This window comes from Magnolia sinica, chromosome 4, assembly GCF_029962835.1.
Source record: "Magnolia sinica isolate HGM2019 chromosome 4, MsV1, whole genome shotgun sequence".
In the NCBI taxonomy this organism is placed as follows: Eukaryota; Viridiplantae; Streptophyta; class Magnoliopsida; order Magnoliales; family Magnoliaceae; genus Magnolia; species Magnolia sinica.
In genome coordinates this window covers 23,833,050-23,839,957 of record NC_080576.1, presented here as the reverse complement: position 1 = coordinate 23,839,957, position 6,908 = coordinate 23,833,050, and positions in this window count along the sequence as shown.

The following is a 6,908-nucleotide window of genomic DNA, read 5'->3' as shown; positions in this document are numbered from 1 at the left end:
GTCGGGGGCACTGTCCCTACCATGATGTTTAGTTTTAGGTTTTAATTTTAGGTGTATGTTTAGGTTTAAGGTTATACTAGGGTCTGCTCCATCAATTTTGAGCTAATACATAAACACAGGCCTATCCAAATGGCCAGGCCACCCATATTGCTGTCCATAAGAAATGGACAGCTTCATCATGGTCATAACAGTGGTTCCCACCTTTTAGGGACCCTCTCTCAACATCCGGATAGCTTCGACGCACATCCGGGTCTGCTCCATCAATTCTGAGCTAATACATATACACGGGTCTGTCTAAATGGCCAGGCTACCCATATTGTTGTCCATAGGAAATGGACAGCTTCATCATGGTCATAACAGCGGTTCCTACCTTCTAAGGACCCCCACTGAACATCCGGATAACTCTGACGCATATCCGAGTCTGCTTCATCAATTTCGAGCTAATTTAATTAAATCCTAAATTAGTTACCCATCAAAGGTTGGATAGATTATAATACTTTCATATTCTCATTTAAACGTCTACGCTGAAAATCCGGCAGCATCTCCTCATGCCTCTCCAGATAAGTTGATCTTACGTTACATTTAGATGTCAAATATCTAAAGCAATGTAAAGATATTTGACATTGGATACGGAACGGAAGAAACATATCCAGAGAGAAACGAGGAGATGGACCACGGATCAGACACGAACATTTAAATAAATTATATGAAAGCATACTATCCATCTAACCTTGAACTGTCTAAAATGAGACAATTTGAGAGATTTTTATACCACAAAAAACACACCATATCTATATATGGCCACATAGAAATTCTCAAACGGGTAACTAAATATCTAACTTACAAATCACAATCATAAGTCACAACTATAAACTAACAAGTCACAATAATAATTTAAGAAAAAAAATGTAATACATATTAAGTATCGCTAAGTGAAAGTATAATAGTTTCTTGAAATAATGAGAAAAGATCAAATACAACTCCCACAATCTGCAAAGTATAATAGTTTCTTAAAATCTCAAAACAAAGTAAAAGCATTACTAAGCTGTACCGCTACAGGGATCCAATGTGTATTTCATTGAGAATGATAGGAATAAACAGCTCTACATATTTATCCTATACTCTAACACAATACTAGTTTAATCAAACTAATCAATAACAAAGACTAGACTAGCAATCTGGATGCCCAACTATGATTACTAATCAAGAATATGGTTCATATACAGTAATTTCACAAGAAAAGATAATTGATATGATTAAAAGCTTACTAAAGTTTTTTTTTTTTTTTTTGGTGTGTGCGTGAAAAAAGCCTACTAAAGTTTTAAGGTCTTTTTTTTCCAAGGTCGACATGAAATGCAAAAACATGGGAAAGTCGTCAAGGAGTTCAAAAAAACAGTTTGATGAGAAATAGTTAAATGAGAAAAAGATTTTCTTTCAAAAAATAGTTTAATGAGAAAAGACGTCAACAATTCAGTTTTTTAAAATATGCAATTAGACAATGGGGGTAAAATGCCTTCATCTAATTTTGTTTTGTTTTGTTTTTGTTTTTTTGTTTTTTTTTGTTTTTTAGTGTTAGAGTCTAGCAATATTGGGCTGACATGGTGTGGTAAATGACATCCAACCCATCCAATAGGTGGACCCACCATGATGATCATTCTCTAAAAAAATCAAGCAGTTCCAATCATCAGCTGGGCTGCACTCAAATTTGGAGGCTTGCAGGTGTGTTGTATTCCATGGTACGTAGGTTGGATGTCATACATACAGTACATGACACCAGAATGTTGGATTTAGCCTGATCTCGTGGACAGGTCGGATGTCATACACACACTACATGGCACCATTATGTTGGATTAGCCCTTATAAGTTGTTAGCAGTCCTAGCCCGCCTCAGGCCAGGCCTGATATATGTATGTTGTATATTGATGCCGTCCATCCATTTTTCTATTTCATCTTAGGACATGGTCGAAAAATAAGCAGATTTAATCTCAGGTGGATCGACTATAGTTAAAAACTTCCTAAGGCCCACTATAATATTTAGTGCCATCTAACTTGTTGATAAGGTTGCACAAACCTAGATGAAGGGAAAACACAAATAGAAGCTTTGGTTCAAATTTTTCATGGCCCCTGAGAAGTTTTTTAATGGTGGGAATTTAATCCCACATTGTCTTCAAAAAATGGGAAAAAGGAAAAGGAAAAAAGAATAAAAGAAAAGAAAAGAAAGTTAAGGGAGATGGGTGAGAGATAAACAAAGATTTATTTTCCAATAATCCAAACCATTCGTATAACAAGTCCCACTTTTATGGTGGAAAGATAACAAATAGAAGCTCTTGATCTGATTATTTCGACACTTATGATTATTTTAACAAAAAATGCTTTATATATGCTGACCCAATCCAGCTCAATGTTAGAGTTGGGAGTGCATGCCCATCATACAAATGGATCTAAGCCATCCATGCTGGCATAGGTACACAGTAATTTAGACTGTTCCAAAATACACTTACAGGATCTATCAACCACATTTAAAAGAAAATATTTAAAGGATAAAAACGTTTATGGTATCTATAGTGGCACCCGTTATGTAAACAGGTTGGATCGTTGAATGGGATCCAAGATCCAACTGTATGGCCCATCATACAAAATGGGTTGGATCATTGAAACATGGTCCAGGATCCAACGACCATACAGTCCTCCCAACACAGCCTATAACAAGACGGATCCTAACAGAAATTGTGTAATGATCCTACAAAATAGCCATATTAGATTCAAAATACATATCCTAATGATCCTACAAAATGGCCATATTAGATCCTACAAAATATCCCTATTGTCTATAGGTTTGCTAAGCCCTCAGCATGCATGTACAAGGTATACCATCAACAAGGCATTGCACACGTGAAAATTTTGATCAGTCCATCAGGTGGGCTACACTTAGATTTCTAAGCTAGAAAATATGGTAATCTACTGATCACATGGGCCACAATGTGTAAAACAAGTGGACGGGCAGATTTGTGGGCAAGCAAATGTCCACAAATTAGGGTTGGGATTGATTAACCATTCTGATTTTGGGACTGTTACTTAGTCAAAGTGTGTTCCGCAATTTAGTCGCTTTACTTTGGACTAAATTTTATCCTGCGTGTGCTATTACAGGATGCCTGCATATCAAGCATCATAGGCCGTGGGGAATCAAATAACTCCCAGCATTTTGGCTGGTTGAATTGGAAGAGTGCTTTACCATTAACAATACACATGATGGCATTTTTCTGTTGGGTGGAACATGTGCCTAAAATTGGGTGGACGGCACATGTGTCAGATATCTTGGCCATTCATCAAGCACGGTACACCATGAAATGCCATAGACCAAAAAGAAAAGTTGGCCTGCTGATCAAGCTGATCAAACTTCTGTAAGAATAATAGGCTGTAAAACAGTCCAGCAATCTAAATTCAAAGGACATGTGTGGCTCACTTGATGAATGTGCTACCGTGATTTTTGGTACGTGGCATGTCCAAGGTGCCCCCTACTTGATAATGGCCCTGATCTCTGACATGTGCCACACACTCATAGATCTGACATGTGTTTCACCCATCTCAAATGAGGTCTGCCTAGCTCAAAAGCTTTCTTGGATACATCTCCAAGTCATTTCCACAAAAGTGCTAGTTTTATAATTAATTCTTAATAAGCAATTAATTTATTCAGCTAAACAAACACTTCTAAAGCTTTTAGTAATGATTTTGGGAATCAAATCAGTAATCACCCAAAAAATTCCCAAATTCCAATTTTGGACAATCCACCCTAAAATCCCTAAATCCCTAAATTGTCATTGAGAGAGAGAGAGAGAGAGAGAGATGGATGGGTGCTAGAGTCATTTTGGCTTAAAACATAACCTTATTGCCGACGAAAATTTTCGTCGGTAATACTTGTCACCATACATCGGTAAAAGGTTGTAAAAATATTTGGGCCCACCCGTGCTCTATTAGTCCCATCCACTCCGTACAAATGTTTTTAAATATACTTATTAGTAATACCAAAAACAAAAAATTACAAATCAACATATATGATCAACCACACAAAGTGAAATAATATGTCCACTGTTCACTTTGTTTGCCTTTGCCGACAATTTTTTTCATTGGTAAAAATCTCCTTTACCGACGATATTGTATAACGTCGGTAAAAATAGCCTCTCAGCAGGAATATATTTGGCATGGGCAAGAATCTTTTGCTGTCGAAATATGATTTCGTCGGTAAAAGTAATATTTCCTGACGAAATCAATTTCATCGAAAATAAGTTCGGGCAGGGCTCTATGGGGTCCACCGTGATGTAACTGTTTTATCCACTTCGTTCATCACTTTTCTCAGATCATTTTAAGGTATGCTCCTAAAAATGAAGCAGGTTCACAGCTCCTAACTACCACACCAAACGAAGCTGCAATGATAATGGCACCCACCATTGAAACCTTTCCAAGGGACACCGTGATGTTTTTTTTACCATCCAACCTATTCATAATGTCATGTCGACGTGGATGAAGTGAAAACACAAATATCAGCTTGATCTGAAACTTCTCCAAGAAGTTTTTTATGGTGGATGTTCAATCCCCACTCTATGCTCCAGTACTTAAGCCTTGGACATGTCTCATTTATAATCATATATTGGGCCCGCCTAGATGTGATTCAATATCTAGCCCATTCATTATGTGTGTCCCACTTGAATGAGGGGTCAGACCAAGTTTCAGCCGCATCCAAAACTTATGTGGGCCCCACCAAGTGCATGCTTTTATATATTTTAGTATGTCTTCATATAGTTTTAGATGGTATGGCCCACCTGAGTTTCGTATACGGATGATTTTTGAGATATCTCATTACCTAAAGGGGACACATCAAATGCACAATGTTGATGTTCGACACAGATCATGATGGGCCCCACAAAACTTACTAACATTAATTCTTACATTCTCAGGGGGTCAATAAGTTGGGTCACAATTTTGACCAGAATATTTGGCCCATTTTACATGTCTGGTCCATTCACTCTATTTTATTGATCATGACCCTCAATTTGACTAGTTATTGTGACCGATCATGCTACATATGAGAAAGATATTGGGCATACAAGATTGATCAACAATTTGAGTAATATTGTCCAAAAACTGTTAAAGGTTGTTCTTAATATTAAAAAGATATGAATGACGAGAAAACACAAACATCAGCTTGATCCAAAACTTCTATGGCGTCCAAGATATTTTCAATGGTAGCGGTTCAATCACACTATTTCCTGTGGTGTGGTCTACTTGAGCTTTGGATATACTTACTTTTTGTTCTTTAGACCTCAAATTATCTGTTAACATGGATGAATGGAGTGGATAAAATAAATAAATAATGGTGGACCCCACAGAATTTACTCAGTATGCTAAGGGTAAAAATCACGTTGTTTTTTTCAAATTGTATATTTTTTTACTCTTAATTTTTCTTTCAAAAGTTTTAACAAAATATCATATTTATTATCAAATATTTCAAAAAAAATACAAATTCTAAAATTTTATTGTCAAAATCTTAAAAATTTTATCAAATTTTATTTTATTTTTATTAAAAAATTCAAACCGATTTTTACCGACATCATATGTATTTCATCGGTAAAAATTCCTTTACTGACGATTTTTTCATTGGTAAAAAGTTCCTTTACCGATGATATTGTATAACGTCAGAAAAATGGCCTCTCCGATCTTTTGCCGACGAACTATTTGGTTCGTCGGAAAAAAATACATTTACTGACGAAATGATCGTCGGGAAAAGAGTTTTCACCGAAGATAAATAATTTCATCGGAAAAAGTTTCCAAGCCGTCGTTGTAAATGGTGGCGGAACTTATTCGGTCGTGGTAAGAATCTTTTGCCAACGAAACCACATTTCATTGGGGAAAGTCATGTTTACCGACGAAATTGATTTCGTCTGAAATAAGTTCGTTGGTAAAGGGCCAATTTCTTATAGTGTCAGCCCAATCACTCACCCAAGGGATTGGGGAATCATTCGTCCGATAATGAATTGCTTGGGATTCACTCACCCAAGAGGTTAGAGAATCACTCACCTAACAAGAGAGGAATTAATCAACTCACAAATACAAATCTTGTGGAAAATAACTCAAAAATTGAATGCCTTTCCATTACAAAATAAATCATTTTATAGATCAATTACAACTAACCCTCATAAATACATTAATAACAATCTTGTGTTTTAATGTATTACTACATATTTTCAAAACAAGGACGGATTTCAAGACGGACCGTCTCTAAAATTGCTTGGTTTAAAGACACTTTAGAGACGGCCGTAAACTGTCTCTAAAATTTTAGATGGTCCCTGACTGTCCTTAATATTGTCTTAAAAATTTGAACGTCCAAAAATCATTTAAGACGGTCGTTGACCGTCTTATATGCGGTCATTTGAGACGGTCATTGGCCGTCCGCATTAGAGACGGTCCTTGACCGTCTTATATGCAGTTATTAGAGACGGTCATTGGCCGTCTTTTACTTGTAATCTGAGACTGTCAAAAACCGTCTTTATTAGAGACGGTCTTTAACCGTCTTATAGCCTCGTCCAAGACCATCTCTATTAGAGACCGTCAAAGACTGTCTCTATTAGAGACGGTCCGCTCGGATCCAGCACCTAGCTAAAAAAACTAATGAATTTCGAAAAAAAAATAGTTGAGAAGCTTAGAAAAATAATTAACAATGTTTAAGAAAATTTTAAATTTTGAAAAAAAAACTATAATTTTATAAAAATCTAGATTTTGAAAAAAAAATTAAGAACTTTGAATAATGTTGATAATTTTGAAAAAAAAAATTGATAAAAAATGATATTTAGAAAAAGAAAATTAAAAAAATTAAATAAAATTGTGAAAAAATTAACAAATTGAAAAAAATATATA